The sequence below is a fragment of the Polypterus senegalus genome, chromosome 9, assembly GCF_016835505.1.
Source record: "Polypterus senegalus isolate Bchr_013 chromosome 9, ASM1683550v1, whole genome shotgun sequence".
Taxonomy (NCBI): Eukaryota; Metazoa; Chordata; class Cladistia; order Polypteriformes; family Polypteridae; genus Polypterus; species Polypterus senegalus.
The window spans coordinates 51,176,714-51,204,479 of NC_053162.1; positions in this window are offsets into that span (position 1 = coordinate 51,176,714).

The window sequence follows — 27,766 nt, forward strand, 5'->3', positions numbered from 1 at the left end:
CCATCCATCCATCCATTATCCAATCCACTATATAATAACTACAGGGTCACGGGGGTCTGCTGGAGCCAATCCCAGCCAAAACAGGGTGCAAGGCAGGAAACAAACCCTGGGCAGGGCGTGCACACACAGGGGACAATTTAGTATCACCAATGCATCTATCGGGCATGTCTTTGGACTGTGGGAGGAAACCCACACACACACGGGGAGAACAAACTCCACGCAGAGAATCGAAACTCCTAACTGCAAGGCAGCAGCGCTACCCACTGCGCCACCGTACCACCCCAGTTTACTCATGAAAGGTTAAATAACAATTCTAAGGAACTGTTAATACAAATTTAAATGGGTTATGGCTACATGTCCTCATGACATAAAGTTCAGACAACTACTGACTGTGGAAAGGAACAAGACAGTTTTTTAAAAAAATCAAGCATGCATCACTTCATATTTTATTATTCTTGACACTTGAATTAACTTAAAAGGGGTATTTCTGGCTGCGTGATCAGCAATTACTATATATATTTTCTTTCCTTTCAAGTATAACATTTAAACTATTAGCTTGTTTTAACAAAATCTATTTTTCATCAGTTTTCTTTAGATTATGGCTACAGATTAAGTCAATAACTAACTGGAACAGAAAACTTTTATGTGGAGAGTAGGGAATAATTCTTATTTTGTGAAAGCACTGTGTGTGATATTTACAGGAAAGGAGACCGATGAATGACAAGCAGAACAAACACTGTTTTCCAATGTAAATGCAAATCCCTTAGGAAAGAATTTTGAGCAATAAAAATTTGAATGCACCCAACAAAAAAAAGAGGCCAGCAGATAATTTGTCAGCAAATTGCCTCCAAAGCAGCAACAGTATATCCCTATGCATCTGCCCGTTTATCTTTCTACCAGTAAGATTCAACAGATAAAGAACAATTGTTCATTTGTGAATGCTTCTTTTGGGTAATTTAATCAGAGAGCTTCAAATTAGATTCAATATTCTGCTTCAGGCCCAAAAAATGCAGTGACCAGCTGAAGATCTGCATATCTTAGCAAAATACTTGTCAGAAAGACAAGTTGTAAAAAAAAAAGATCGACATGAAGTTTAGTTCAGCACAGAGGACAAATAGCCAAGGAAACAACTATTGCAAATAGGGAGAAATCTTTCATTTACTGACGCACACTTGGAATGTTTATTTGACATTGATGAAACCAAAGAAAGCAGACAAAAAGGCCAACAAGCATTGTGCCAGTTCATTACATTACTGTTTACTGAGCTGTCTCCTAGATTATAGCGACAGAATTTAAATATTTTTTGGAAGATGAGTGTATAAGACCCTGACAAATCTGAGCATCCCATCTAGGCCTGTCAGATAGCGTAAATAAGTAATTGTCTTGCACAGATGTTCCAGATCACCAGGACCGCACTGTATATTGAAACTGTCTTCCGATTTTTGACTAATGAAAGGGAGCCAAGTTGTACAGCATGTTTATGTCTGGCTGACACCTAAATCACTTCAGCCATAGACCGTAAACAGCTGTGGTTTAAAGTTCACAGTGGTTGAAGGCCACCGAAAATGAGAAGACAAGAAAATTAGCCTACATCAGCACCTCTGAGCCAAGCAGAGCTTGACACAATTGCCTTTCTGCTAATAGTGACTTGGTGACATTGCTGCATGTTTTACAAAAACAGTCATTGACATATTTAAAATAACACAGACTTGATGTACATTTATTGCAATAAATTTTCTTTGCCTTATGCATCATTCATACAAAGCAAACAGCAGTCAAAATGTATGAGTGTCAGTTGCACAAACGTCTGTATTTTATTTGTTATGCTACTGCAATGTTGCCGTTATCATAAATAAACAATGATAAATTATTAAACATGCATGCAATAAGAAACATGAAAAACTAATTTTACTAAGCATTACAAACCTGGTGGGTACAATACAGTAAATGTGAGAAGCCTGATTGGAAAATATTGCTAAAATAATAATTTCAGTGTGCCTAGTTTCAGCAGAACGTAGGCCTACATTTAATGAAATCTTTTTCTAGGACTGCATTTTCAGGAGGTGACTTCAGCTTTTAATATCCGTTCTTTAAGTCAGGGTTGCAAAAATGTCTCCTGGCATACCTGAGGACTGCTGGACTTGTTAATTTCTTAACTGATACTTACAGTAATTCCTGTTGATTAATAAAATCATTTTTTAATTAGACATTTTACAACAGTCTGCCAGTAAATGTGAGGAATCGCTTTGGGTATGCAAAATGAGTGTGAAGGCTTATTATTTTAAGATAACCTATGCCTTCTGTAGTTGATAGTGTAAGTACCGTGACAAATTATTGGTTTGTGTTTTTTGACGTTTAACTCTTCAAGGAAGTTTATCTATAAATCAGCTTTAACTTTTTTTCTAAGTATTACTAAAAAAGCCATCTTCTACTTCTTTCGGCTGCTCCCATCAGGTGCCTTATACCAAGTAATTCCTTGTTTTGTACCCAGCATTTCCAGAAAACCTGCTCTCCACAACAATGAATTGATTGAGAATACTGTATGATTTTTCTCCATTGCCTGTCATGGACGTGAACCAAATCTGGACTTATTCATTGCTTTGCCCCAATGCTCCAGAAACTTCAGCTAAATAAAAACAGAACTGAACCTGGACAGATTCATGGCTGTGTGGTTGACACCAGTTGACCAAGTGATTTTTTTCCTACCTTTTTCGGCAGATGGAAGCTGCATTTATAGTCCTAACTTAATCACTTCACAGTGATGAAACTGACTTGTCTGATCTCATGTTGGAATATTTGCTTGGCTAAGGTGATCAAGCACCTAGAAAGCCTTTATTTTTAATATCTAATTTTTTTTTCTTTTTGCTTCACCTTTTTATTTGTAAACATGTGCTGCTTATTTATACATTGCCAATTTCATGTTTTTTTGGCATTCCGTATTGGCCAATAGTTTTACATTTGGTGGTCAATCTAACTCTATGAGCCTGTCTTCTCTGAATTGTTACTTTTTAAAAGTAATGATAATTTTCCTTTTTTGTATTTTAATAAGGTTTATATTGACATGTTGGCTATCACTTACAGCTCCAAACACATATCATCCTAAACATAATTATTTGAACATTTTCCCTTTCATATAGGTCCTTTGAGTTCCTTTCACATATTAATTAGCAAATTCAAATTGGACCAGTATCAGTAGATATGGCTGTGACATGCAATAAGGTCTCTTCTCTGACTTGTTTTTGCCTTGCTTATAATACTCTCTGTCAAGACTAGCAGGCATGTAAAAATAAATTAATGCAATGTGCTCCTAACTTGCTGTTTTGTTTATAAGCAACACAGAGAAAAATGCAGAATAGAGTTATGTGTTATGCTACAGCCACATTTCTTTCCTTGGCTTGTATTCTTTCACTGTCTTATTCTTGATTTTGTTAATTGTGAATTATTTTATTCATGTTTTTTGACTAATTTCTTTTCGTTTTACTTTATAGATGGAATCTCAAGAAGCTGGCTTGCGCTGACATCATTTTTGTTGGGTCCTCCCTATAGATTTATTAGTCATTTGGAGAAAAGGATCCTATTTTGGTTCATTGAGTTTGTTGCAGTACTCTGAGTACTGTTTGTTCATTTGCAGATTTATTGAATTTATTTTGCATTTGTTTTGGATTTTGAATTGGTTCACCTTGAATTGCCTTTTTAGGTAAATCCTTTTTCGCCATAATTTTGCCCTTTTTCTGAATTTTTTATTATTTTTCTTTTTTTGGTAAATACCTATTTTATAAAGATTCCTCATTGACCTTTTGGTTAAATTTGATTAGATTTGTAGGATTTTAAACTTTAAAAGCAAGCTCCACATTTTTTGGCCTGCATAGGCCACTACCTGGAGGTAGCAATTTGGGGACTTGCAGCTTTGGGGTGAGCCTGTTCTGAGCTGGTTTTGTGGCTAATTTTGAAGGTCTTACACTATTCTGCCAAGTCACTGACTCTTCCTTACAAAATAAATAGCATTCAAGCCTATTGTTAACCTGAAAAGGAAAGTTAAATGACAGAACAACACTAAACTCACACTGTCCTGCCAGAGTAAGTACATGCCTGTTTAAACTAACTCCTAATGGATATAAACACCACAGTGCTGAAAAATAAAATTAACAAAAAAGAAATAAGAAGGAGCACCAAAAATACATTGCACACAAATCATAGGTACCAATTTATAAAGGGCTTTGAAAATAACTGAAATACTCTGACAAAAATACAGTCATGCACCGATTTACAGACAACTGAGCTGAGGTCATTTGTACTAATGTCCAATGGTCCCGCTAAATAACTTTTTTTTTACTAATAAGCAGATGTGAATAATAAATGAGCCAAAACTTTCCTTTTACAACCAACTTCTTCAATTTCTCTCCACTAAACAAGCTTCCCCTGAAAAATATTGATCAATTTTCACAAAGCACCAACAATTAAACGGTGAGTTTTCCCCATGATGTAAGAAACACTGCATAGCATCAACACGTAAATGACAAGCCGAGGTCCCCATGATTTATCAAGTGATCACCGCAAAGCACCAACACCTAAACAGTGAGTGCGATTCCCCCATGGAGTTTCATAACCCCAGCTGTGAGGCACTTCCAAACTTCTGTATGGGAAGGGGAGTGCGCTGCGTTATAACAGCTGTGCAGCAGATCAAAAGTTTTGCGTGACTCCCTGAAAAAAAGCTGGCAAGACTTGTGCTACTCCATGCCAGGTTAATTTATGCATACCAGTGACCCACACCAGACCCACAGAGCCTCAATATCAATGACCTATACACTTTGTGACCAACATACAGCCAGTCTCACACAAGGCCAAATGGCCAGTCCCAAATCGAGCTGTTAGTCAGCACATAAATTAACAGAGTCTGGCTTTTCAAAAAATTGCCCAGAAGAGCTTATGATCTGCGTGTACTACATCAGGTGATTCCCCAATACCACATCCCATGATTTGCCATGCTCATAACATCACTGCACGCAAGAAATAATGTAATGCCCACCTTGGCTGCTTAGAAACAATAGGAGAAAAACTGAAAACAAAGGAAAATGCACTAAATGATTTGAAAAATTGCATCAAACTGAGAAAGAAAATTAGATTATTAAGATGGGTTAAAAAAAAGAGTTAAAAATGCTGAGTTCAGAAACATGTAACACAACCTTTTTGCTTTTCTTTTATGATTCATACAGCTTTTCACTGAAAGTTTTGGATATTTTTTAACACTTGAACAAAGTACAACAAACTGTAAAAAATGAATATAAATTTCTCTTTCAATTGCAGGTTTTTTCTTACTGTTCTAAAAAAATAAAAGTAATTAAATGAGAAACAAAATTAATATGATGGTAAGTTAAACATCCGAATGAGAATACTGTACATCTGTTCAGGTACATATGTGAACATTTGCACTAAATGCTATAGAAACAACAAGCATCTTTATTAGGCTTATCCATTTATTATTAATTGGTCTTATCTCAATGGTAATATTTATAGATCTTATATTGATATTTTTCTCATACTATATTTTTTGTGTTATTCATATGAATATTTTATAGTTTAGAAATTGGCTGTTAATGGATTGTTGATGAGGATTTGTGCACATACTTGGGGCCTGTATGTGCTATACATACAATTAATTGTATTGACTTTTGGCAGTGAGCAGAAGTATATTTCAACAATAAGAAAAATATATAAAACATACAATCAATGTTAAACACCAGAGTATGTTTAGCCATCCATCCATTTTCTGAGAAGAGTAAGTGTAAATAAGAAGCCATCTCTAGACAGGACTCCTTGCAGCACAGAGCACATTCACAGACATATCCACATTGGACAGATTTACCTAATGTACAGTATGTGTATTTCAGATAAGGAAGGTGTCTGGAAAAAACCTTTGTGGACATGTAAAACATGTAAATGTCATACATTCACTGACTAGAGTAGACTGGAACTCAAACCCAATTCCAAGGAGCTTTGAGGAGGCAGCATTAACCACTGAAATACAGCATGACATCGAAGGAGTCATTTGTTGGCTTTGTCTTCTTTTCTGTTCCCAGCAAATTAATGCTATATCCATGAGAGTCTCCTGCTGGCTGTTTTCATGTACACAGCATTGACATTCTCATTATAGCCCCGACATGAACATCCTCCTAGTTGGGTTTTGGTGCACCCCACAGTGTGATAACTCTGACCTACACTCTCTGTAGATCAACGGCAACCACAAAGACAAGTTTAAATTACAATTAATGTGAAATACACTATATTTATCTTAAGTGTTTCATGATTTTTTTTAAGGAATATGCTGTGCCAGCCATAGATATAACAAAGCGGAAAACCTCAGGTTTCCATATGCCACAAATCAATTGCATTTTGTTTACTCTGACAAAATTTTACTTTGATCTTCTATTTGGTGCACACAGCTGGAGCTTAGATCTGAGTTTTTTTTCAATTTGTTGCTGTCTTATCAGGAGCTAAGTAAATTTTGCGGTGCTAGAAATAATCAAGTCTGCACTTCTTTTTTGTTTTGTGCTGCCAAGATTGTAACAAACAAAAAAAAATTATCATTTTATAATGGGAAATCACAAATACAAAGTAACATTGCTTGAGATCAAAGATAAGTGTTCTGTTCCTCATTCCAGAAAAACTTTAAGCACTCAATAAAGAGAATTAAAAAAGGCTTGGACAAGAGTCACTCCTTGCCCCTAATTATTCAATGTGGTGGAGTGCCTTGGGGTTTACATTTCCTATTAGAAGGGTGCAGGGTCACCACCCACCAGTAACTCACTGCATGAACATCAGCAAAGTGCTTAACCTGTGTGACTTCTAGATCTCAAATAAGGAAACATAACTTCAAAAATGACATGGAATTGTAAATTTAGAATATAAACAATTCTAAAAAAAGGACTTCTAATTAACACCTCCAAGTGTCATTATAGAGAAAACCTCAAGGATTCTTAAAGCCGGTGATTTGTGTAATGCCTACAAAAATGGAAAACAGTCTGGTCCTAAAAAGGACAGCTTTTTAACTATGTTGACATTAAAAAATAGTTAGAAAATCAGTGCCTTTAAAAGGACAATTGAATAACTCTGGTGTTCTGAAAAGAACCATTTAAAAAATACATCAGTGGATTAAGAGCTAGAACAAGATTATTCAAAGGGTAAAATAAGAATGACTACCAAAGTAGTCCAAATTAGCAAACCAATCCAAGACACAAAGTCAGAGTCAAATTGCAAAACAATGATGGCCCCCGTTAAAATTCAAAAACCAAAAACATAAATAAAGGTCCAAATTTTACAGTTTTAATTTCACAACACTTTATGCTTCTGGTGGGTTTATTTGGTGATTATTAGCATAAAAAGAAGGATAAGACAAATAGTAATCCAAAACGAGGTCTCATAATGGTCCACAAAGAGAAATTAATCCAGAATATGTACAATGAATAATGTTTATTGGTAATCAAGAAGAACGAAAACTGGCTTCCGGGATCTAAAACATTACTTCTCTTATGTGGAAGTGTTTATTCTGGAGCAAAACTTATTGATTGCTACATTCTCTTGTCTGTTCTGAATTTTTTTCCAAGAGAGAGGACCAGCGTGGTTAGATACTCACAATTAGAGATGAAGCTTTTATTGCGTTGTGTTTCACACACCTGTGAAACATTCAGACTTCAGTCTTCCTAGAAAGAGTGAGTAATTAACTCAGTATTTATATTGGGAAACTTCAAGGAATATGTGAGAAATGATGGACATGCCACAAGTGAATATCAGTGTTCTTTATCCAAATGGTGAATTATTAGTGGGTTTCCATTTTGCCATATACAGTCCATAACAAATAACATTTTTAAATGTAAGAGCAAAATTGTACCTACTATCAGAGCACCTTATACAATGATCATACTTACAGTTGATTTTTTTTTCTCCAGCCTTTGGAGTTTTTTTTTTGTTTTTTCTGTCCACCCTGGCCATCGGACGTTACTCTTATTCTATGTTAATTAATGTCGACTTATGTTTATTTTTTATTGTGTCTTCTATTTTTCTATTAATTTTGTAAAGCACTTTGAGCTACATTTTTTTATATGAATATGTGCTATATAAATAAATGTTGATTGATTGATTGATTGTGTCCTTTGACAGCAGGTCACATGTTCTGATAAATTAGCTTAACTGAGGCGCTGAGCTGTCAAAAGATCATTATTTTGTGCTTGTGTAGTTCAACCAGTTTAGTAGAAGCCTTTATTCAGTGCTGACATGGAGTTTTGTCCTTTGCTCTGGAAGTCCATTCCCCAAATCTCTGGAAAATTTGGACTTTATGAACATTGTACAACACTTCAATCTAATTATATCCAAATTTATTTAATCTTATTTAATGCTCTTCTAACAATAAGAAATAAACTGACTGGGTTAGCGTGAAAAGTTATGAAATTACAAACCCACAGCTTTCCTTATAAATTGAATTAATTGTTTGTCCATTTGTGCATGAAATACAGAGCCAGTCAATTAATTAGGTGACACAGGCATTTGCTAGGGCGCCATCATCTAAGGGAAGCCATTTAAGAAAGTTAAGGGGACGCACACCACCCAATTATTAGGCTATGATGACAGTCCAAAGACAAGAAGATTAAGTGCATTGGCGATCCTAAATTGTCCCTAGTGTGTGCTTGGTGTTTGGGTGTGTGTGTGTCCTACGGTGGGTTGGCGCCCTGCCCGGGATTTGTTCCTGCCTTGCCCCCTGTGTTGGCTGGGATTGGCTCCAGCAGACCCTGTGACCCTGTGTTAGGATATAGTGGGTTGGATAATGGATGGATGGATAGATGGATGAATGATAATTTGTGGCCATTTTAAAGAAAGTAAAGACAGACACAGTGTGTACACCAAGTGTTGCATATTCCTTAAAGATTTCGATCTATCCACAAAGAGACTTTGTTTACGCTATTGAAGGGGCACATGATTTAGACAACGAAGGGACCCCCAGATTGTTAAAATCTAATAATACTGATACCCACTATGGACAATGAGGGGTGATGTCCATCAGTCCCTCTTAGGGCACCAAATGGGCATCGAGCAGCACAGATGAAAAACATACATTCTTTTAAATGTCTCATACAGGTGCATTCCCGATCTGTCTGTTTACACGAAAACAATCAATTTCATTTTTTTAACTAGTTTATGTAAAGTCTGGCCTTGACCTTTATATTTTGTTATTTGAAAGCTTAAAATAATTGGAAATTACTCCCTTTTCATCCTAACTAGTCGAAGTCTTTTGGAATAATATGTAATATAGGAATAATAAATTTGTACTACACCTTTTTTAAATTATAAGCTTTGAGCTATGACAAAGAAAGGGAGAATTGCATTTTCTGGGACAAAGGCCAGAAGTCCACATGACCGTCATCAAATTCTTCCATGAGAACCCTGCACAATGAGGACTGATTCAGGTCGTTTATGTTAGGTAGAATGCCTAGAGGGGGCTGGGTGGTCTCGTGGCCTGGAACCCCTGCAGATTTTATTTTTTTCTCCAGCTGTCTGGAGTTTTTTTTGTTTTTTCTGTCCTCCCTGGCCATTAGACCTTACTTTTTATTTTATGTTAATTAGTGTTCCCTAATTTTAATTGTTTATTTTGTCTTTTTTCTCTTTCTTCATCATGTAAAGCACTTTGAGCTACATTGTTTGTATGAAAATGTGCTATATAAATAAATGTTGTTGCTAAGTATTTGAACCTTTAATTTATGGATATGTTTTGTCAAACTTGTACAAAGTGGTTCACTTAGTCATTTATGAGTTACCTCTGCCAGAGACACATCTATTGTCATGTACATTTTAAATCAGGAGTCACTGGACTCTTTAATGCTGCTCTGACACTCTACCATGATACCGTTCCACATGGGCCTAATACTATCAGTTATGTGGTAATTACATAGTAAGCAGCATCTAGTCTATAGATGGAGAAGCTAATGAATTTATTTAGCCATCCTTAAAGTTTGCTTTGTGGCCTTTGGACTCTGTGCAAGTTTTTATGGCTTTCTGGCCTCACTTTTGGGTACTGCAGGCTGTTTATGTATCTTTTCCTTGTTTCTAAATTTTTTAATTTATTGTATTATGAAAATAATCCCATTTATATACAGTTTACTAAATGTTTGCTTACTATTTTGATTTTAAGGGTAATTGTCTATGAGTTCATCTTGTGATATTTGAGTTGTGCTCTTTTGTTATGCAATAAAATAAATCTTTCTTCTTGGGCCAAATACTTATATGTTAGTGTTAATTGATTAGCATTTAGTTTTCTGTACTTTGCTTTTTAATTTTTTTCTATTATTACCAGAGGCCTTTTAACAACTTGTCTAGCATTCCCTCTGAGCCTGGATTGTCAGTTTTTAAGACTACCTCTAAAAACTTGCTAGAGGCATATTTAACCTGAAATTCATGTGGACCACCTTTAATGCACAAGAATAAGTTTATTTTACCTTATAGAATGATTAGTAAAATAAACAATTTAACCTTAAGACAACTTTAATTTTCTTTGATTTCAACAAAAAACAAATATTATAAACCATTTCATCTTAAACTATCCCTTATTTTTGCTCTGTTCTATGTCTTTACAGGCTTATATGACCACTCATATCATGAAATTCTTAGTTGTATGACTCCCAAAGAATAGTGTCAATAGATAATTGTCTGACATTGAGCAGACCCGACTGCAGACAATTAATACAACACCAGACGTTAATTACAATATAAGAAAATATTTAAAAAAAAAAAAAGGTAAAAAAATTTACAAATGTTGTAACTTTTAGGTGAAATGTGATAAGTGATCCATAGTGCTGTGCAGGTTTTAAATAAATAATCGCTTTGCTTTCATTCATGGCCAGTCTGTTCATTTTTTACAGTATTCCTTATACTCAGGGATGGCTAAGACCTGGCATTGTGGACCTGAGCCAGAAATTGATGGCAGACTGCACCTGTCAGTGGGACATCTCCTTGTGCTGCACGATCCTTAGAAGGAAACCCGTTCGGAGACGTCTGCTTTTGAACAGAGGCATAGGGGCTCACATTGGGGAACTGCCTGGATTTTAATCTTGGTTTTATGGATTATTTGCAGCATATTAATGGACTGATTTTAACCTCCACATTTTTGCAGATCTTATGGATTAATTATTTGCTGATTGCAGATTATGTGGCACTGCACTTTTTATTTGAACACTGTTTGGAACTGTTTTTAATAAAAGCACTTATCACTTTTTTCCACCAACGTCTTGCTGTAAGTGTGTGTCCTTATTTACAGTACCCTGCTCATCTCAATCTATGTCTATCAACGGTGTCAGGTCAAAGAAGCTCCAAGCAGACACGGACCATCACATAGAGCATCTTTTTTTTTATTTTTTCATTTGATCTTTTTGATTAAAGACAAATATCACTTTTTTTTTGGTTATTAAATAATTTTGTAACAATGATCCATATTGAAAGGTAACTGCTAATAAAATGTAATTATATGTTGTAACACGTCTGAATGCATCTGAGACTCTGTATAATGAAAATGAATCAAAAAAGGAATGCTCTTTTTACAAAGATATTGATAATGTACAGTAGAACTGAAACAGAGATGGCCGAACTGCTGGTCACATGGGATCCAGGCAGGGAGGAATGGGTCCAGGAAGAAGGAAAACGGAAGTAATGTCAGCAGTGGAGTGGCTGCCAATGTTCTGTTCTTCAGAGGAAGGAAGAGAGAAGGTATTAGCACACAGTGCCAACCCCTGGTAACAGTGATTTAAAATCTTTTTCATTCGGCTGCTGTCATTAGGGGTTGCCAAAGCGGATCATTTTGCTCCATATCTTCCTGTCCTCTACATCTTTCTTTGTCACATCCATCATCTGCATGTCTCCTCTTGCTACATCCATAAACTTTCTCTTAGGCCTTCCTCTTGCTTGGCAGCTCTACCCTTAGCATTCTTTTTCCAGTATACCCAACATCTATTCTCTGAACAATACCTGTTTTTAACAGCATTTTACAATATACTCTAATTAAAAACAGGGCCCAAAAAAACTTGTGATGGTTGAAATAGTTTTCACAGACCCCAAATTGCAACATAACTGATGTTAAAATTGCATTGTTTCTACTTTGTTATTTGTTGCTTTGGGATAGTTTACAGTTAATTGTAGTTAATATTGTGAAACATATATATGTTTTTAAAGAATTAAATGATGGATAGTTAAAATTTATGTTGAAGTTTCCAGTAAAAAATGGTTGGCTTTAATAGCCCATAACAAACAGCAGGTCATAGTGGTGCTTTGCCAAGGAATTATATTGTCAGAGAAATGTTTAATTATTGCAATCGACAAATAATGAGGTATTGCGTTTAGTAAATATTGAGTACATTTTTTTATCTTTTAATTATCCAACAGGACAAATAAGCTTATGTGACAGAACTTTGCTCAAGTTGATGCTTTTGCTTGTCTGGCTTGCATCACAATTCCGATGTCACACAACCAGGATGAAATAACCAATAATAATCTTAACATAAATGTAAAACAATAAACTAATCGATATCCAAAGATGCACAGATTGTTTCTTTGTTTTCAGATTAATGGTTTAAGAAAATTTACCTATGTTTGGAAAGTATATTTTTTGAAATTTCAGAAATGTATACAGTAAAATTTAAAAAATGAACTTTCCTAACAACATTTCTCAAAGAATAAGTGTACAAAACTTCAACAAAATTGGTATGTTGGAAGTCAAGTTGTTTCATGTAAACAAACAGACTTGTTATAGTTAAAGACAGTCTTAAATAAATTTCTAAAATATGGCTTTCATGTGACAGCCTAGTGAAAGTTTCCCGTCTGTCTGATTTTACCATTCCCTATCTGCACCCTTTGCCCAAGATCAGCAATTTTATGGTGTCCTGCTCCATTTTACATATAATGAATCTACTTCACAAGAATACTAAACCCTACATTTTTTCAATATCTTTTAAGAATTGGAAAGATTTAATATTTGTGCTTTGTATTATTTACTCTATGCTGCATATTAAAAATAGTTTTTTTGTTTTGTGTTAATGTTTTGGATTTTAATTTGATGAAAAAGTTAACGGCAGGTCAAGATGGTCGGTTTCAAATGAAATCCAGGCCGGGTTGTTAATTTCTTACAGTATTCCTTATATTTATCTGTCAGTGTGTGACACCCTGAAACGCCAGGCGCATCACTCACTAGCACCTTGGCTTTTCCGTACAAAAAAAAAAAGACAAAAGTGAAAAAAGAATCATAAAAATGCAAAAAAATGAGGCGTATCAAACAGATAACATTAGACCTAATACAAATATTTAAAAGCAGCAAGTAAGTAATATTTTTTAAACATTTCTTTCAGCTGCTTCTCGAAGTCTTTTTGTTTTTCTTCATTGTTTTTCTTTGTCTTCCTCCACTCAGATTTATAGTGTCAAACTTGACAACACAGTATGAACTTTCCTTGTCTCTTTACTTGCAAACAGTGAGACAATTGTATTTTGGATACAAAACAAAAGAATTCTGGTGGGAATGAGAAGAATAGCATGATTTTATTTTAGGTTTAATTCAGTAGAGAAGAAAGAAATATTTTGTATTAGAGATTAAGGCATATCTTTATCATTACATGCAAAATGAGACAAATTAAATTAAATTTAGATTTTACTCAAACAAAACCATTAGGAGATATTTCAACTATCTTTTTTTAAATAAAAAGGAAATGTATGGGCTGTGTACATTTTAATCCAACTTTGTTAATTTGCAGTTAACTAAGAATGGTTTGCAGAATGTTGTTCTAACTTCCTTATTATCAGGTTGTTCATGTCAGCCAATCACAAATGATTCCAAATAAAAATATAAGGACCCCAGATTCATACATAATCAAATGTGAAAAAGTGCAAGGATGGTGAACACCTTTTACTTGGATTGTATTTATGAATCATTTAAGACTCCTGCAAACTGCATGAATAATTGAAAAATTGTCTTGATTATATCCCCTGAGATACAATACATTACACTTCATCTGCTTTCAGTATTCTGGAACCCTTTTGTGTGTTAATATAATTCTATCACAGCTATGGTTTTTTTTATAGCATTTGATCTAGTTCTGATTTTGCAGAGAAAAATGCACCCAAAATATGCCGTACCTGTCCTTTTCAGTCATTCCTATTTCTTTTATCAGTAGTGTATATGCACACAGATGAGGCAGGTGATTAAGTGCTATGTGAAACAAATCAACTTCAGTTTCCTAAAGCACTTTGAGTGGCAGTCTCACACCGTTGCGAATAATAAGTACTATGTGAGCAGATGATGGCAGATTGCAACAGAGAAGCCTAATTAAAATGATTATTCATTTATTCTTCATCCATCCATTTTCCAACCCGCTGAACCCTAACCACAGGGGTCTGCTGGATCCAATCCAGCCAACACAGGGTGCAAGGCAGGAATCAATCCCAGGCAGGGCACCAACCTGGACAGGACACACACGCGAGACAATTTAGAATCGCCAATCCACCTAACAGTCTTTGGACTGTGGGAGGAAACCCATGCAGACACTGGGAGAACATGCAAACTCCACACAGGGAGAACCCTGGAAGCGAACCCGGGTCTTTTTACTGCGAGGCAGCAGCGCTACCACTGCGCCACCATGCCACCCCACAGTTATTCTTTCATTTCATTAAATGGCTTTTTGCTGTACAGGATTATTGTGGGTAATCCCTGTTCTAGGAGTCCTGTATATAGGAGGAGGTATGAGAGGACCGGAGGAGCCATGCCTCATCCATAGCCCGGAAGTACTTCAGGACTCCAGTCCTCGTGACTTAGGTCTTCTCACAGCTCCTCCTGGCGGCACCCACGGTACCCAACAGGGCTGAGAAACTGCACTCCAAGTCCCAGGATGCCCTGTGGGAATCCAGGGCACTGTTACACACCAGGGGCCTCATGTATAAACGGTGCGTACGCACAGAAATGTTGCGTAAGAACTTTTCCACGTTCAAATCGCGATGTATAAAACCTACACTTGGCGTAAAGCCACGCACTTTTCCACGGTACCTCATGCCTTGTCGTACGCAAGTTCTCCGCTCGGTTTTGCAAACTGGCGGCACCCAGCGTCAAAGCAATGGTACTGTTCTTGTGTGATTACTCATTATTTTCATGACGCGGCTTTATAAATACACTGAAACTAACCGCATATTGTTTATTAGTGTAATGCATCTGATTGTAATTAACTCGTAACAATATAATGGTCCAGGGAACAGCCATAGTATTCCAAATGCCATAACTGCTTTAGCGTTGTTACTCTCACTTCTTCTTCTTCTTATTTCAGCTCCTCCCGTTAGGAGTTGCCACAGCGGATCATCTTTTTCCATATTTCTCTCACTGCACCACTCGGAGTATTTATATGACTGTATCTGAGTGAATCACAGCAGCAGCTGATCGGAAAGAGAATTATCGTTATACGGCATTAAGCACACGCTGTCTCTGCCACGGCAAAACGTTTCAAAGCCTTTCCTGTACGGACCTCGCGGTTCAAAACAGTTTAATCCCAAGAACTTTAAATGCAGTCAATCAATTGCTCCTTGTAGAACTGTTTGTACTTATAAGTACAATCACCCCACTGTAAACTTGCACTACAGTAATAATATCGCACAACCTGAGCCACTTTATAAAGCGCGTATTTACATATGATGACGATATCATTTTTAAGGTGAAATGCAGCAAAATATGTTTGTTAAATTATACAGATAAAACTTTAACTTCATTTAAATAATCTATATTCTTCACTGGGAGTGTCGTTAAGGATAGAATAATTAAACATGTACTACAAAGATATTTCAATGTTCTTTAAACGTTTTGAAGAATCGGCGCTAAGCTTACAGATGGCTTAACGTCTATTACAGAGCTGATTGTATGGCGATCGGTTACTTGGGGAAAGAAAAGCACTGACTGCAGTGACGGCTACGCCAATATATATTGAATATAAAACAGAAAGATAAAATAACAACACAGCTAAAAACGCAGCGACAAATTTTGGCATAAGTTAAATGCTTGTGTCATGAGCACAAACGTTCTTTAACTCCTATCATCATGAAAATGACATCACGTATACATCTCAGTATTTTAGTTGATCAGAGAGCTGTAATATCACGAATGTAATGGATTCTGTGTCCAGTTGGAGGAAGAGAGCCGGTTTAAGAAGCAAGTAGTGATTCACACACATAGAGCACATAGAAAATCAAATACAAAACAAAGCATTTAACATGCTACTTTAATTACGATGTGATTTTAGAAACTGGTTAATTAAACAATTTTAAGATGAATTTTATGATGTTCTACTTTAATGACAAAATAAACTACGTGATTAAAGTGGAAATGTCGAGATTGAAGTGGACATTTCGTGCTTTTTCCCCACCGTGTGGCTTTTTTCTCTGTACCCTAATAAGCTTTCATATGACACTCAGACAGTGGGCTTACAACTCGGCTTTCCACGGCGACTTTGATATGTGACTTCTGTTTTATTTCCGGCACGGTGCGATTTTGTGGATGTGAGCTTTCATGTTTCTCCAACACGCTATGCCACTCGATCAACTTCCTTTTGTTGATTATACCACGGTTTGATTAAACAAATAGTATGTTTTTCCTTTGCCTCCACTTGGTATTCGCTGAAATTCTTATGTGTTCCCCCGTGCTTTTCCCATTGTCTTTTCACAGAAGGCTGCGCTTAAGGGTGATTTATATTGATTTGCATATTCAAATAGGCGTAATTCTGGGAGGATTTGGGGCGTTACATAATGCGCGTGCACGAGCGTTAGTTTTCACGCTGATCGGGATTTATGTAGCGGAAGAACGTGGAAGCTGGAGTACGCACAGATTCCTGCATCTGGATTTTTCTGTGCGTAAGCACATTTCGGCTTTTGTGCTTACGCCATGTTATAGTGCGAGTTCTACGCACGGCGTTATACATGAGGCCCCAGGAGAGCTGCCATCTAGTGTTTTGCAAGAGGCAGTGTTTGAAAAGCTGCCTTCCCTCATTCTTCCATCTCAGGGGCATCCCGACAGGGATGAGCTGTTGGCCGTCCGCCACACATGACAATATGTTTCTTGTTTTCACTAAGTTGAAAAGGGTTTACACAAGTAGTTTGCCAATTATTTTATTAAATGTTAAATGTAAATGGCACCAATCTATTTTTTTAATGTATGGTAGGCTCAGTAGTTACTAGATCCTCTCCTTCCAGCAAAGAGTGCAACACAGAATTAGACCAGGTTGGGCTATCAGCCGATGGTTGGGAACAACATACAGGCACACATAACCTTAAGCGGTCAAGTTACAGATGTCTAGACTGAGAATCTACCCAGGACCAATGGATCTTTGAGGCAGCATTAGTAGCTCATGATATTGTATATAAAATGAAAAGGTAATCCTTAAACATACTGTTTACTTTTACATGATTTTACATATTATGATTATTTTATTTATATATATATATATATATATATAAAGGCCTGGCCAAAAGAAATTGTCCCAATCTGGATTTAACTAAGCAAATCGGTAAGAGCCTTGCATTGGAGAAGTACTGCAGTGATAAATATGTTTCAGCTGGCAACAAGTTATTTAACTCTAACTGATGCAGTGAGTAGCGTCTTGTTTTTTTAAACAACCATCTTGGAAGACATATTCTGTAGTCATGGAAAAAATGTTATGCTGTTTCAGAAGGGTCAAATAATTAGCCTGCATCAAGCAAAGAAAACAACTAAGGAGATTACTGAAACTACTAAAATGTGGTTAAGAACTGTCCAACACATTATTAAAACCTGGAAGGATAGTGGTCTCTATCATCTCTAAGGAAGAAATGTTTTTGGAAAAAATAATGAATGATTGTGATTAGAGATCACTTAAACATTTGGTGAAAGTATTGGCAGCAGCTGCAAGGAGTTGTGACCTCAAGATTGTTGGTACATGTCAAAACCACAACAACAGGACACCAGCAGAAATAGAATTTGTCAGTTTGAAGAAAGATGCCTTCCATAAAATGATAGCAGTACAGTAAACCTTTATAACCTAAAGTATCCATCGAAAAATTAAAGAACATCTACATTTTGTCATTAGTTACCATCTTTGTTTAGCATATTGCTGCATTCATAGTTACACTGTTGTTTAAACTAATCTGCATTTGTTACAAAATAATAAAACATTAAAAACTTATCTATCTATTGAAAAACAAGAATTAGTAATATATCACATTTAATTATTATTCACAATTTGTCCCCATTACTCCTTTTTGTCAGAAAGAGGCAAAAGTAAAAGAGGTAGAAAGGAGATGACCATGATGCTGAAATTGTCATTTAAAAAAGTACCAATTCAAAGTCAGTAAACCTCTTTAACTCTTAACACTTTAAGAGTTTTTAGAATAAACCTCTGTTTGTTCCTGTCCTCTGGGATTATGTAGAGCACAGGTCACTAACAGGCGGACGCGGTCCGGGTCTGGACCCAGGCATATCATTGAGTTTTATTTAGTTTTGGCGGAGATTACATTTTTACCGGTAACTGTTTTCTGCTACTCAGTGAAAGGGACCTCCTACATGTCTCTAATTGGTCAATACTTGTTGCCTTCGTGGGTTCGAGTTGGTTGGGTTTAAGCATGAAGACTGATATTGGTCAAAGTGAAGGCAAGAATGTCAGCCAATCACAGGCAGAGTAGGGCGGGCCTTCACTGAATAGAGGAGCAGAAAACCTGCATTCTGAGTGAAAACAGCTGGCACTCTTGTGGCAGTGGCAGTGACATGGAGAGAAAAATATACAGGAGTGAGAAGACAAGAGAGAGAAAAGTGAAGAAATAGTCAATGTGCCATGGCTTTTGCTAAATGGCGGTAGCTTGACACTGAAAAACGGGCTTTTAATTCGAAATGGACCGAGGCGTTTATGTTCATACTTCCCGTAGGAAGCTTGGAACCGCTGTGTCTCATCTGGTCTGAGACGGTGGCAGTGGTTTAAAAGTGGGAATGTGAAACACCACTATGGAACTAAGCACAAAATTACATTTGAGAAAATTTACCAACTAAATTCACCAGTTAGGCTACAGAAAACAAGGGATCTTAAAGCCAACCTAATGCCAACAACTCGCTAACGAATCTTCCCTCAGAGATGCATGGATTTTGGGATGTCACAAAAAACATTCAGTGATGACAATCTTCACACATGCATGAGGATGGCACTGACACCATTCCAGCCCAGATTTAAAATCCTGGCAGACCAAGCAAGAGCTCATTTCTCTCACTGAACAAGAGAAAGTAGGCAGTGGGATATGAGGGAAAGAAGGATGGGAAGATAGGTTCAGTTATTTAAAGATGTTCAGATTTACTGTGAAACTTTTATATAAGGCCAAGTTTTTTTTTTGTTGAAACGTTAAAACTTATTATTATTATTATGAAAGTAGTTATTATTTATAATTCTCAGTTGAATGTCAAAGTTACCTTGTTTTTACTTACTTTTACTGTTATTTGTTTTTTCTTATTTTATTGTATGTAGCCCTTACCAAATATTGTTGAAATGGCATTGAACTTTCTTCGTTTGATTTGAGTCATTAACTTTACGCAGTGCAGATGTTGATACAATGGCAATGCTACTTAAAAATATATAAATTAATTGTAATGTAAAAATTATAATGCAACTTAAACATGATAATGTTGCGGACCTGTACATGAGGAATTTTTCTCTATCCAAACATCCTTAAATCATAATTGACTACCCCTGATGTAGAGCATCAGCACAATAAATGATTAGCAAGAATGCATTTGACCTCATCATTATTTTATCATAGTCTATATTGTATTTTTTCACTTGTAAGTTATTAAGAATTATAAAAATTAAAAACATGTTTTGTTTGTAAGGATATACCAGTAAAATATTATAAAAATTGTCAAGTATGGTCTGGCATTTGTAAAAATGATTTTCTTACAGATGTTTGTTGTTATATTCAATATATAAAAAGCCATTTTCGTCTTCAACAACCTTGTAGGATCAAGGCATGTCCATTCCTTGAAAATCCAATGAATTGCACAAACTCGATGTGTCTATAACAAATAATGTTAAAGGACAGCACAGACCCTTTGGCACTTCCTGATAGCTACAGAACTGCAAAAACTTTGTTTTGTTGAGGCCATACATTGTGAAGTCAACTCACTGCATCAAATGCATGTCCAGCCTGCAAACTGTGGGCATCACTTTGATTTTTTTTTTTTTTTTGGGTAAGCATACATTAAACACATTTATCCACAGCTGTATCAGTGACACTACACAAGGTTACTTAGGCATCCCAGACATTATATGAGCAGTAGACAATAGTCATGTGCGAATACTGGCACCACCAAGTTCACTATAGGCTAACTATGTAAAATACAAATCATTCACCTTCAATGATACTGACATGCATGGCCAGTTGTATTGTGAAATCAGACATTCTGGATTGACGCTGGAGCGTTGCACCAGTGAAAACACCAGTGTAATTTTCTTTTTGATTGCTAAATTTGCAATATATGTTTGCATATAAACATATAATCTAGTAATTCTGAAGTTTGTTCTTGTATATAATTTTAAAGGTACAAAGGTATGAACTAGTCCCTGATGGAATGCCACGCCATTGCTGGAAAAACTCATAAAGCATTTTAAACAAACATTAGCAGATACAATTTTATTAAAATATAACATATCAATTTCTTTAAAATCTGCCAGAAATGTATTTGTAAGATGCAGAAAGGCAATACATACTGTATATGTGGGACAAAATTTCCAAAAAGAAAATGCAAGATTTCCAGAATGGAACCCTAAACAAAGACATCATAATATTTTAGGGGCTATGAGTGGATTTTATGGCGTTTCTCACAATATTTCATTCATTTGCGTTAACAGTACAGTAAGTTTCTAAGGCTATGCCATTAATATGATGAAATGTACCCAGGTGGCTGCCTCAAGTATGTACTGCCATGAGATGTGGTGGGTCCTCGTCACACCATTTTTTTGCTCTTGCCAGAAAATGACAGCTCAAGGGCATTTAAATATTTTTATTTGTAGAACTTAATAGGCATTTATTATTGATTTACACAGTTAACCACACTGTTTTTTGTTCTGTATAACATTGTTTTAATGAAATTACTTATGTTGCTATAAATATACAGAACCTATTTAATAATTTATAGGTACCCGGAATGACAGGTTACAGCCTCATAAATACTGTAGTGTTGAAGGAACACAAACCTTATGTAGCAAAAATGGCCTGTGGGGAGTTGAGGTAGCTGTTCAGTCCTTTATCTTCTTTGCTGCTCTACTCTTTGAAATGAAAGGAGCCTTTTTTCAAAGTTTCAATTCGAGCTATCATTAATGACATAGAGATCTATGACTTCAAAAAAATGTTAAGATTCTTAGATTGGAAATTATTTATGGGATTTGCAGAACAATTGTATTACAGTGAAGTATATACATTAGTTAACACCTTTTCTTTAACTGCATAAGAGATTACACATTTTAAAGTACATGGGAATAGTTCTACAGGATGTAAGTATTTTTACTCATACAAAGACTAAACCCTTCTGGTCTACAGTTAACACACGTCATCTTTTACTGTTGCTAATTATATCTGATATAAATAATTTTTAATGTCTTTGAAGTAATGTTTAAAAATCCTTCATATACTGATGATCTCATTTAATGTGTAATAAGTTGCACCATCTTTTGCACTGATAAGATTGACCAATTAGAAAGTGAAGTAGTTTTATAAAGATAATATATATGGAAAATATATGAAGCAAATATATGAAGCAATTTCACAAATGAGAGAAGGTCATTAAGTCCACCAAGCTTGTTTGTTTAACTAAAAGTTAATGTGTTCAAATGTCTCATCCGGATACCTTTTAAAGGTTGTCAAGGTTTCTGCTTCAACTACATGTGTCAGTAGCTTATTACAGATTTCCTTAACTGTTTGAGTGCTTCCTGGCTTCAGTCCTAAATGTACTACCTCCTAATCTCCACTGGTGTCCTCAGCTATATGATTCACTCTTAAAAAAAGAATTTGGCTGGATTTACTTTATCAATGCTGGAGTACATCTCCATGTACCTATGTGTATACTTCTCTTCTGGATTTGCTCACACTTTCCAAACAAACACATATTAAGTTGATCATGTATTGACTGAGGCCCCATCCACACTATTACATTTTCATTTTAAAATATAGACATTTGTCTTAGTTTTCTTCTCCCATCCACACTAGAAGGGCGTTTTCAAACCATGTAAAAGAATACTTCTATAAATGCTTTTCAGAGCCGGAGACTTTTATAAATGCCTACGCTGCATTTTATTGTGGACAGGCAAAAATGAAGATTTTTGATAATGCAGACTCCATTGCACTCTTGTTGGTTCATGCTTATTATGTGGCTCTTCCCTGATCAGATGCTGCTTATAACAACGTCTCATTCCCTGAAAGGTCATCCATTATGGAAAATAAAACATATTCTGACATAACGGTAATAGAAAACTTGCTTTCTATGGTGCTTACCTTGTATATGTGCTCCAAATGCACAAGTAAATTCTTTCTGATTGGCATGCCATGATGTGGGTACTTAGAATATATGTATACGACGCACGCTCATTGCAGTCACTGCACATTGAATTTTGAGAAATTTGATGGTGACCTCAGAAAATTGAGTTGTGAAACTACTGACACTATAAGAGAGCTGGCTGAGATTTCTGACATGACAGAAATTGTTTTGATTGTGCAACCTCCCAATTGTAAAATGAAATTGGGCATTGTAACCATGCTTATACCAATTGTGAAATGATATCAGATGAAGCTGAAATTCAGAAAATTAACTGGTGACTGCAAATTGGGTTGAAAAGCGTGCCATAATTGCACTGCATATGCCTAGTTAAAGATGTTTATGCTGCACACGTGCCCAATGTAGGCAGATGATTATGTCATATACATTTTCAGTTGTATGAGTATGGACAAAAATACTTTCGTAAACGATGTGAAAATGCTACTTTGGTGATTGTTTTTACATATAATGATGAATAGGAGACTCTACTTTGCATTTTGTATCAAGAGCTGGTCACATTTTGGAGCATTGTAATTACTATACTTAAAAGATCTAAATAAAGAGACCATTTTTAGATACAACTGCCTGTTACAGTTTTCCTTTAATGCATATCTGTCACAATATGTTATTTATAGTGATACTCTGTACTGCACTGGAAATTAAAGTTTAGGAAAATAAAGTAAAGCACTCTGATATTGGCTGGCGTGAGGCTACAATACAAGCACTGAATGCATATTTATCTATGAAGAAAAGAAAAACTTATGTGTATCTCTCATTTTTCTAGATGGTGGCAGTGACTAAATGATTGTGATTAGAATAACTCAATCCTTATTCATCTTTTGAACTGAATTTCCACCTTTACAGTGCTTTATAGTTTCATCAAGTATCTGTTCATTGCTGATGCTGTCTACAATAGGATTCCAGTCTTCCTGACTTTCAGAGGCATTAGATGTTGTAGGCATGTTAAAGAAGCCAAGTCAGTACTATGTGGCCAAGAGATTTTCAAAATAATTTCCATTGAATTTTGTAATTAATGCTCATCAGTACCTCCCTAGGATGATGGAGAACTGATGGAATAATGGTGAAGCTGAGGATGAATTTCATTCTTCAAGATGTGGGGTAGTCAGGTAATATCACACTACATGTATATCTGATTGAGAACCCTGAAATTACTCATTTTGTTAAAACTGATACAAAAAATTATGGTATCTGTTGGTTTTATAGTGGTTATCTCCCATTCTCCCGTAATCCAGACATAAATGAGATCACTGTTGACAACCTTATCATCAGCACCACTACTTGTACAAGTGGGTTTTGGGATTTGTAGTCTTTCTGTATGATATTTGACCATTTGTAGTTACAATAGTATCTAGCATTAGATTAACTAAAAGTAAAGAAAAAACTGTGAGGCATGAAAATTGAGAGACAACTGACATTGAAAGACAGTTTGAGTTACTCCAGTGGTGTTATTCGTGGTAAATTAAGCTTCACATTCCTGTAGATTAGCATGTTTATTTATTTTGTTTACTTATTTTAATCAGTCATTTGAGCTTTACTTTACAAAGCACCCTTTTCAGAAAACACAATCACAGGGAAATTTACAAAGAAAACAAAGAGCATTTTAAAGTAAGAAAAATATTTAATTCAGTATTGGATGCCTGATGCCTTTATCTAAAGTGATTTTAAAGAGTAAATTATAATTATTTATATTTTTATATGCAGGTTCAGTGGCTTATGTAAGACCATACTAAGAGAATAAAAAGGGGATTGGGCTGACATCTTAAAGGTTTAAAGGTCAGATACATAGCTACTAGGTCACATTTCTATATACCGAATTTAAAACGTTTTGTTTAATTTGTAACTAGGGACATTATCTGTCAAAAGTTTGTTATTTAATATTTTAAATATTTGATATTTCACCTTACATGTACCCTCTGCCTTCATCCTTTCTATTTCTTTGGTATCCTTGTGTGTCTCAACCTTTTGTACCTGGCGCTTCCTCTCTAGATTGCTCTCCAGTGAAACTTGCTTCTCAAATTCTGTCATTTCAAGGTGCTTTTGTCATCTCCTGTTTGCTTTTTGACTACCAGAAATGGTAGACAGGCCACCACCATATAAAGTGAAAACATCATTTGTATTCTTGCGAAAACTTCTCATCTTTGATGGCGACAATCAGTGTTCCTTTCCTTGGTATCCTAATGTGTCTCAAACTCTGTTGTTTGGCATTTTCTCTCTTGATCATGTTTGACTGAGCAACCAAACCAAAAATGACCAAATCAGGCCAAAGTCAAACTGAACGTTTGATTGCTTGGAGAAACGGGACACACATACATACCCACACACACAGTAGCATTATATTATATAGTATATTGTGAATTTAGTCTAGTAGGGCCTATAAACAAAATTCTCGAGTATTTGTCTCCATTGTGTCCTGACACAGTAATATAGTTGGGATTAGTTTACAGGGTAATCTTGTGATTTTACTTGTGTTTCATTTAGACAGGTTTCTGTAGCATTTTCATTCTCAGGTACCCAAATTACTTTGCTGGCAAGGTATTTTTCAAAATTGTCACTATTGATGTAGGGTTCATAACAGAGCTTTCCCCCAATCAGATTTATCTTTTGCACCCAATACCTACTCATCTGGATATGTGTTGTATCTGCAACTTAAGCACCCTTGTGACTGAAGTTATCGATGTATCTCTTCATTCTGGTTGTGTTCTATCTAAAGTAAAACTGCATTGATTAATAATTTTCTCAAAAAGACTACACTTGATCTTTAAAAATCTACAGAATAAGATGATCTCTATTCTTGCCATGCCTGTCAACTTTCTAGAGTGTTGCTCATCTTTCTGTCCTTTAGCAGCTACCACTGTTAGTCACCATACTCTGTTGATACACAGGGAGCTACGGTGTGGTATTTCTAGTATACCCCTTGCTTATTTTAAGTGTTACTTTAAAAAGTCAGATAGCAGTTTGTCTCCTTTAGAATTTATAGGTTAGCCACCCTCTCTATTTTGCAGTGATTAACAGTGTTTTATTTTAGGTTCTTTACTGTTTGTCATTTACATGCTTCTCCCTTCTGTCATGCATTAAAATGACATTGTTAGGTACAGTAGACAATGCTAAATTATGTATTCATACTAAACACTTTCAGAGAAGCGAAAAGTTTGCCATGATTGGACCCTGGTTCTTTTATATCTTTCTCTGTTAAAGTGGTGTTATAAAAGATTCCATAATTTCCTTTATATTTCCAATTGAGCACATCAATACGAATGCTATTTTATTATAAAACCATAGCCATGGTCTTGTCCATTATGACACACAATGCTGCCAATACTCAAATGTATCATTCCTACATTTGTAATGCAGTTCTCAACAACAATAATTTATTTCTTGTATAGGCCAACATCACACAAGGAATAACTCAAAGGCATTAACGGGCTCTGTTTTTTGACAGTACCGCAGCCATTGACTCCAGTCATTGAAGTCAAGCAAAATCCTTGTCTCGATGTTCCACGCCATAGTACAGGATTTATATCTCAGCTGCTAAAATTCTTATTGAAAACAATTCCTGCAAACTTGTTACTGCTACACCTCAATGTCAATTTCAGGTAGTACTACAGTATACTTCAACTCATTGTCTCATCTTCATTTCTGTAGATTTATTCAGAGTCAAAACAATAAAAAACATGCTCATCATATCAGAAAGGTTCAGGGTCCAAGCCACTGCTGGAAAGATCATGTGCATAATATTTTATTTTTGATGTTAAGGACTGCAATCTATACTAATTACATGCTATACTAATTACATAACTTATCAATATTGTGCCTACTTGCTGTAGAGTTTGTGGCTATTGATTAAAGAAAAGCTGTAACAAAAGAAGTTGACCATTGTAATTCTGCTATTCAACAATGTCCCTACTCACACTGCAAAGGCTACTCGGTGAAACTTTAAATCTAAATAAACATCACATCTAAACAATTTAACAGACCTGACCCCGTTTCACTACCACCAGTTCCCCAATCTAAAAGGATATCTCCAAAATGTTTTATGTAAAGGCCATAAAAACAGCTTCATGAATATTATAGTGTACTAGCTTTCACCAGAATTATGCTGAAAGATAAAGCTTGTTTGGTTTAACTCCATTTTCTCTTAATAAGTCAGGCTCAAAACCTTGTGATCATGAATGTTAAATGCAATTCACTTGGTCAGACTCCAATGACAAAGAGTCATTTCTTTTATTGTCCCCCTTAAACAGAGATGTGGCTTAATTCATGTCTACATTTTCTGCAGATTACTGTATCATGTTGGAGAAAAACAGTTAAAAGTATTTGTGTCTTACACCTAAAAATCTGAAAATGACATCTTGTTTTACATTTTTTGCAGTACCACATGCCAGTTGGTAACCTCACTGAGGTAAACTCAGCACAATAGTTGAATCTTACACATCTTAATTGATGCATCATTTAAGAATTTATCGAGAAGCATCTGCTTTGAAGTGGTAAACATGTAAGCCAAATAAAAGTAAACAAAGACTGTATTTAGAAATATACAAGCTGTATTTTGACCTTCAGAAAAGCTTGGGCTTGTTATCAAGTTTTATTCTGACAAGAATAGTCAATGTGTAACAGGATTTTTTTTTTTGTATGCGAATGAGCTGTTTTTCTAACATTCTGTTTATTTTTCTGGACAAAAAAGTAAATGTATGCCTTTTTTTTCTTTTACTAAAGCTCTCTGATGCAGACTTGCATTATAATGAGAGTGGGATCTTTACATTATGGGGGTTGGTTCCTGTTACTGTAAGATGTCACCTTTGAGCTTTCATATAAAATTCTGAAATGTTCAGTCTCTTTTGTATAATGAAAAAACTTGTAACAATGGAAACCACAGCCACTACTTGTTCAGCATTTTCTTTTTGCCTTAGGATCATTAATTTTTTTTTCTGATTGAAAAATTGTAAGTTATAAATTTAAAACAAACGGATTTTGTACTAGGTTTTGCAAGTTTGTTTTTAGCAGTATGTTCATATAAGTAACAAATCAGTGAAAATAAAGAATTGCATTCTACTGGGTCACAATATGAAAGTTAGGCAGAAGTTGTTAATAAGTCTATGGATGATATGGCCATCTGAACAAGGAGGGCTCTTGTAAGTAAACAACATGGTGTCT